This window comes from Homarus americanus, unplaced genomic scaffold (assembly GCF_018991925.1).
Source record: "Homarus americanus isolate GMGI-L3 unplaced genomic scaffold, GMGI_Hamer_2.0 scaffold31983, whole genome shotgun sequence".
NCBI lineage: Eukaryota > Metazoa > Arthropoda > Malacostraca > Decapoda > Nephropidae > Homarus > Homarus americanus.
The window spans coordinates 72,873-81,063 of record NW_024748860.1 but is presented as its reverse complement, the minus strand read 5'-3'; the positions used below and the strand labels follow the sequence as shown (position 1 = coordinate 81,063).

Sequence of the window (8,191 nt, the reverse complement as noted above, 5' to 3'; positions counted from 1 at the left end):
TACACCCTGCAGGTGGGGGTGAGGTGTATGCCTGAGACACACATACGGATACATGACCATAGTGTCAATATCCCATAGTTTTGGAGTTATACCACAAAATTAGGCGAGGGAGGACTGCATCAAGTCTATGGACATACAACATAAAATATCAAACACTGTTTAAAGTAAGTGGTAACATTCAGTAAGATGGCCGGAACATGTACTTTAAAATCTACATCAGATTGTACATTGGAACATAAGAATGGAGGAAACTGTAGCTGGCCTATTGGCCCATACTAGGCTGCCCCGTTTACACCCAACCCCTATCATTCATATATCCATCCAACCTATATTTGAAGCTATCCAGCGTATTCAAGTTAAAGATGATGTTCGGTAACTTGTTTCACTCATCCATCACTCTATTTCCAAATCAATGTTTACCTATCTCGGCCTAAATCTAAATTTGTCTAATTTAAAACCATTGCTATGAACTCGCTCCTGGTTGGATAGTTTAAGTACCTTTGTTATATCACTCAAAGTCTAATTAGAAGTTGATATCACATTTATTTAACCCTGACTTTTATTTATAAACCTCGACCATATCGCCCCTCACTCTACGTCTCTCGAGAAAGTGCAAATTCAGATGCCTTATTCTGTCTCTGTACTCAAGGTACACTCGCACCAAAAAGTATCGGTGCAGGGTGAGATCGACGACTGAAACGATACATATACTATTGTGATATGTCGGGAGGGTTGGTAAGTGTATCCTCATAACCCCCCCACTAGGTGTTGCCATATGGCTGACAATCAGTGTGTTTGTTTCCTTTTTCGGATTGTTGCTTTGTGTCGACTGAATGATGAGCGAGGGTTCTCTCGGTGAACGTGGGCATAAATCAGAGGCAATATAAAGCAGTAGAGATCTACACATGCCAGACGACATGAAACCTTAGAGAGAGAACACGAGGATATTATTGCCCTTCATAACGAAGGGTTCGGCGTCACAGATATTAGCCAGCGGGTTGGTGTCCACAGGAACACCGCTGCACGATGGATTCGGCGATACCTAAACTGGTGCTACAGATGACATGTCTGGAGCGGCCGTCCACGCTACCACCCTCAGGACGACCAGGTGGTTTATTTGGTAGCATAAATTAATGTGGCAATATTCACAAGCATCACAAATAATTTTGTTAACAGGGAGCTCCTCATATTTCATACTGTCTATTTATCACTTCCCGACCTTATTTATAACGGTTTGTTTCACTTGACCAGGGCTGCCAACATACGGCTGGAACAACTCGCCTTTCCCAATACCTATCGTCACTGGTCTCAAATTGTTCACACTACAGTATGCACCGATACTTTTTGTTGCAAGTGTACCTAATGCCCGGGATTAGTCTTGTCATCCTCCTCTGTATGCTTTCTAGGGGTTCGGTATCTATTCTGTAGTACGGTGACCAAAAATTGAACTGCATAATCCAAGTGAAGTCTCACAAACGCAAGACATAGTTTTAGGACATACTCGCTAGTCTTGTAACTAACACTTCTTTGTATGAATCCAAGTACTCTGTTAGTCTTGTTTCGAGTAAATACAATTGTTGACTTAGTTAAGATTCCTACTTATCATCACCCCAAAATCTTTCTCATAATCGGATTTCTCTATAATGACGTTGTTCATCTGATATCTGGTTTCCTTGTTTACATCTCCAGTGGTTCTCAACCTTCTTCACTCCATTCCCCCCTTGAGGAATTTTCAACAACCTCGTGGCCTCCTTCATTTTTCTCCCATACTCCCCCACAAATAATGATGAAAAATAAAATGCACAATATATTGTTCAGAGACAATACACTCCACTGTTTTCGTGATGGTATCCCAGACCAGACTGAGACCATTCGGTCCTATCACCACTTGCAAAGGGATGACACACGGACACGTACTGAACAAGTCAGTTCAGCAGCTCGGTCCAGCGCCTGTCACACAGACAGGGACTGGACCTGTGAAATCTTAAATAATTCGTAAAATTAAAAAAAAAATAGCACCAGAGTCTGTAAATATTAAAATTGTATTGTCGTTATGATTAAACAAAATGACAAAAAAAGAATAAAAATTCTCTTCTGCCAAGTCAAAATAAGTAATACAAGTTTTGTTTAATTCAGATTCCCAACATTATTTGGAAACGTACAATTTATAACAGCTCGCCGTGGCTCCCCTAAATTCATGCCGTGGCTCCCTTGGGGGCCATGGCCCCCAGGTTGAGAACCACTGTACCTAGACTTTACATTTGTCCACATTAAATTTCATCTGCTATTTTTCAGACCATGCAAATTTCTTTTTATACCTTTTTCTAGTTTTGCCGAATCCTCATCAGATTTAATTACACGCCCTCTCTTAATGTTGTCAGTAAATTTACTTATGTCGCTGTCTACGCCTATATGTAAGTCGTTTATGTATATTATAAATAGTAATGGTCCAAGTACTAAGCCGAGTGGTAATCCACTAGTGACGTTACCACAAGAGCATTGATTGCCATAAATACCGACTCTCTGTTTCCTGTACTTTAGCCACGCCCTAATCCAGTTGAAACCATCTCCTCCAATTCCATGCGACTCTTTAGTGGGGTACGCTGTCGAAGGCTTTGTTATAGTAGAGGTAAACCAAATCATAATCGAAAATTCATAGGGTTTTCGCAGTGAGTAGGATTCGAACCTACGCGGGAATATCCCATCTGATTTCTAGTCAGACGCCTTAACCACTCGGCCATCACTGCTATTAATGTTTTATTATGAACACAATATATTTAATTTTACTCGGTTGATTATATCATATACCAGCAGCAACTATCATGTGTTATAATTCCGAAACTATGGGGGTACTGACACTATGGTCATGAAGTCGTTTAACCCTGTGTTGGTTCTAGAATTGCATATATATATATATATATATATATATATATATATATATATATATATATATATATATATATATATATATATATATATATATATATATATATATATTCACTCTCAAAAATGAATCAGGACACGTCCAGGAGTCCAGGAGGAGGAGGAAGGGTGGAGGGTGAGGTATTGAGGAGCAGGAGAAGAATGAGGTGGAGGTATTGAGAAGGAGGAGGGAGATGGACAAGAGGAGGAGGAGGAGGGAGATGAAGAAGATGAGAGGGAGGGAGATGTGTTGAGGGGGGAAGTAAGCCGATCTCAGCGAGGTGTGGGACGAGTAACACCTGGTGTTTGAGAGAGAGAGAGAGAGAGAGAGAGAGAGAGAGAGAGAGAGAGAGAGAGAGAGAGAGAGAGAGAATATTTTTGTACACACATTCCTAATATTTACTGAACAATAACAAGTGAATAACGATTTATGAGTGACTTGCGCCAATTTTTATACTTTTTTAATAAACAAAATTGAACAAATTAAGTCATCGTCGTCAAAGGGTTAAATCATCGTCCTCAAAACACGATGGCTTAACCCTTTGAGAACGATGGTATAATCATCTGATGACTATGGTTTAACCGTGAGGATGATGTTTTAACCCTTAAAAGACTAGGGTGTAACTCTTTTGGGGAAGTTGATTTAACCCTTGAGGACGATGGTTTAACCCTCTGAGGATGATGATTAACCCTTTGGGGACGATCGCTTAACATTTTGAAAGGGATGGTATTAAACCAAGGTCTTCGAAGGGTTAAACTATAGTTCTTAAATGGTCAATGATTATCCCGTCTTCCAATCACCTTATTCCCCAATCACAAAGTCCTATACATCTTCCAATCTCCATCATTACACTGTGTTTCCAATCTTAATGTTCCTTTAATTTCCTGTCCCATCCATTTCCTTCCCTCTACCCAATCCTTTCCTCTCGTTACCCAATCCTTCCCTCTCGTTACCCAATCCTTCCCTCTCGTTACCCAATCCTTCCCTCTCGTTACCCAAATCCTTCCTCCTCGTTACCCAATCCTTCCCTCTCGTTACCCAATCCTTCCCTCTCGTTACCCAATCCTTCCTCCTCGTTACCCAAATCCTTCCTCCTCGTTACCCCAATCCTTCCCTCTCGTTACCCAATCCTTCCTCCTCGTTACCCAATCCTTCCCTCTCGTTACCCAATTGTACTAACCCCTGTAGTCTAACACACAGTAATACTTATATAAATGTGGGTTACATACATTAGGTTCCATAATTCCATCACCCACGATAACTATCCTATGAACCGTGAGTCAACTGGACACATGAGGGTCTTCCACTGAGCGCCTTCAGCTTGACTACTGGATCAGCAATAACTATCCAGCTTCTCACCAGCCTGCCTTTTGTCTCTCCCCCACGCAAGACGTGTGCTCAGTGAAGAAGCTCGTTACACATAAGCTTCGTCCCTTATTAAAGTTTACAGCTCATAGCACTAAATTACGGTGATATCTTAGTTATTGTGAAATAGTTTATTTTCAAAACTTAACCCATAAACATTTATGAATTTTGCTTCCAGTTTACCTCTAATAATGACTCGACAGTATTACAACAGGTAAACGGAAGGTAACAATTATTGGCAAATACTTAACATTCTCCACTTGTCATATCTACCCCCTTTTTAGTCGAACACTTGTATGACGTCCCAGTTCAACGTACAAGTTTCTGTTTTTATTTTTATAAGTGACTTAATACATTTGATCACTTCTGTACCAAGCAGCAAAGCCACACTCAGAACGTCTTTGTAACCTTGCCTTCAAGACGTTCTCACGACTGTTTTCAGCTACTAAGCATAACAACATCAGCCAGTCTTCTCTCCCAGCCAGCATAAGCCAATCCATCCTTCTCTTCACCCAATCCCTCCCTTCTTTCACCCAATCCCTCCCTCGCTTCTTCCAATCCCTCTCTTCACCCAATCCCTCCCTCGCTTCTTCCAATCCCTCCCTTCTTTCACCCAATCCCTCCCTCACTTCTTTCAATCCCTCCATTTTTTCACCCAATTCCCCACTCACTTCCAATCCCTCTCTCTCACCCAATCCCTCCCTCTCTTCCTCTCATCACTCATCCGTAGCAACATCTGAACGTCTCCGTCTCCGTTTTCTTTCATAAATAATTTTTAAGGGGTAACTTGGGCGCTTTGGATCAGTCAGGGCGTCGTCGGGAAGGCAAAGGGGGTTTATTTTCACGAGTTGTTTGCCTGACTGAGAGAACGGGACACTGTGTTATTATTTCCACCCCCCCCATTTTTTTTAGAGGATTTGTGGGTTATCTTTCATGTGGTATCGAATTCTTGGTGTGTTATCATGATCTATCCCTTCCTTTCCTCCTCACTTCCCTTCCTCTATCTCCTCCTCACATTCTCCCCTTGCCTCCTCTTCCTCTCTCCCATCCCTCCCTCCTTGGAACCATTCTGTGAGCTATCTTAAATGTCAATGTCTCAAGGATTCGAGTTGATGGTGTTTGGATCGACTCATGTTGTGTTTGTTTTAGTGTTATGTTTGTTTTAATGTGATCTGTTGGGTTATCTTAAATGTTTTATGATGACTTGAGGTGTTATCATTGTTGATGTTGGATTTGTCGTTTGTTATCTTAGTGTGATGTTTCAGAGTAGTACGGGAGAGGCCGGGTTATATAGTGGCAGAGTTGTGATATCATATTCCAACGAAGAAAGAAAGAAAGAAAGAAAGAAAGAAAGAAAGAAAGAAAGAAATGTGAAGAAAGAAGAAAGAAAGAAAAGAAATACGGAAGAAAGAAAGAAATATGGAAGAAGAAAGAAAAAAAGAAAGAAGGAAATAAATAAAGAAAGAAAAGAAGAAAGAAAAGGAAGAAGGAAAAGGAAGAAAGAAAGGAAGAAGGAAAGAAAGAAAGAAAGGAAGAAAGAAAGAAGGAAAAAGAAAGAAATACGAAGAAAGAAAGAAAGAAGAAAGAAAGAAAGAAGAAAAGAAAGAAAGAAAGAAAGAAAGAAAGAAAGAAATATGAAGAAAGAAAGAAAGAAAGAAAGAAAGAAAGAAAGAAAGAAAGAAAGAAAGAAAGAAATATGGAAGAAGGAAGAAAGAAAGAAAGAAAGAAAGAAAGAAAGAAAGAAAGAAAGAAAGGAAGGACACTCAGTACCTACCCAACACTGGCCGTGCACAACGTACCTAACAAATTTAACAGAGATCGTTCCACTGGTTTTAGAGAAAATACCTAACCTAACTTATCCTAAACCAAACCTAACATAACCTAACCAAACCTAACTTATCCTAAACCAAACCTAACATAACCTAACCAAACCTAACTTATCCTAAACCAAACCTAACATAACCTAACCAAACCAAACCTAACTTATCCTAAACCAAACCTAACATAACCTAACCAATTCTAACTTATCCTAAACCAAACCTAACTTAACCTAACCAATTCTAACTTATCCTAAACCAAAGCTAACATAACCTAACCAATTCTAACTTATCCTAAACCAAACCTAAATTACCCTAACCTAACCTTAACTTAACCTAACCCCCAGGTAGCGTCAGGATATCTAATCTTCAGGTGACATAAGCTAGGGGTGGCTAATCTTCAGGTGAGCTATATTATAAAAAAAAAAAAAAGGTTTTCCTTGTCGAACTTTAATCAAGATTGCTCTAGCAGCTCTTAAAAGGATGCTCCCTACACACACACACACACACAGACGCACGTAAGAAGCATTTTGGACAACAATAAAACTCACTCGGACGGAAAATGACAAATAACAAAGATCAGGCAGGTCAGTATGGTAGGTCTCTCTCAATATGTCTACAAAGTTTAATCACAGCTCCTCCATTGATGAGAGAGGAATTTACATCTGAGCCCATTCCCTCCTCAGCCCCCCCACTCTCCCTCGTCCACCCTCCCTCTCTCACTCCCTCCTCCATCTCCTACCCCTTCTCCTCTTCCTCCCCAACCTCCGTCCAAAGATTTTTTCTCTTAAGATTTTGGTGAGTATAAAGTTAAATATTTTTTCTACGTATTTCTATGTGTGTGTGTGTGTGTGTGTGTGTGTGTGTGTGTGTGTGTGTGTGTGTGTGTGTGTGTGTGTGTGTGTGTGTGTGTGTGTGTGTGTGTGTGTGTGTGTGAGTGTGACCCTCGGCCAGACCAAAAGAATACATCAGGACTGGTTTGATGAAAATGACCCGGCAATCAAAGTACTCATCGATGATAAACGTGCTGCTTTTACTAACTAGCAGAACAACCCCCAGTCTCGGACCAAAACTGATACCTTCTGCAAGAAGAAAGCGGCAGCCCAGCGAGAACTTCACAATCAAAGGAACGACTGGCTTAAAAATAAAGCATGTGAAGCACGAAAACTTGCAGATCAGCATAAGATGCGCAAATTTTTCATTCCCACTAAAACCTTTTATGGGCCAGTCACTCGTGGTGCAGCCCCCCCTTCGCTCATCTGAAGGTAACCACATAATTAATGACGATGAAGGCCTCCTTCAGCGCTGGAAAGAGCACTACAATTCATTGCTGAACCGAAACACAGATGTGAATGTCCTGATTACCCAACAGGTCCCTCAGCATCCAGAGCTGACCCCCCTCAACTATCCTCCATCCCTGGATGAGGTAGCTACTGCAGTCAAACAGATGAAAAATAACAAAGCCTCAGGGCCAGATGAAATCCCAGCCGAGGTGTATATAACAGGAGGACCTTTGCTTACCAGCCGTCTCCACTCTCTCCTGGAGAATATATGGGAAAAGGAGGAATCCCCCAAGCTCTTAAAGACGTCTCCATTGTCAATATTTATAAGAACAAGGGAGACCGGTCAGACTGTGGCAGCTACGTGTGATCTCGCTGCTCTCCGTGGCTTTCAAGATTAGCACCCGAGTCCTCCAAAACAGACTTCATCCTAAGGCGGAAAACGTCCTCCCAGAATCTCAATGTGGTTTTAGACCATCACGTGGCGCCACTGACATGATCTTTGCTGCCCGCCAGATACAGGAAAAGTGCAGAGAACAGGGTCGTGACCTGTACATGGCTTTCATCGACCTAACCAAGGCCTTCGACTCAGTCAACAGGGAAGCCCTCTGGTGGACCCTCAGCCGTTTTGGCTGACCACCAAAATTCATCGCCATTGTGAGGCAAGTCCACGACGGCATGAAGGGCAGTGTCCTGCCCAACGGCACCCAGTCTGAGTTCTTCCCCATCCAAACATGGGTTAAACAAGGGTGTGTACTGGCACCAACTCTCTTTTCATCTTCTTGGCTGCCTTCCTTACTCGTGCC

General features: G+C 41.6%; 1 non-coding gene across 1 annotated transcript; it reads right to left on the bottom strand.

Moving 5' to 3' along the window:
* Positions 1-2,665: 2,665 nt before the first annotated feature.
* Trnas-aga lies at positions 2,666-2,747 on the bottom strand. The gene has a single exon. It is a non-coding gene; the product is annotated as a tRNA-Ser (tRNA).
* Between the last annotated feature and the right edge of the window lie 5,444 nt (positions 2,748-8,191).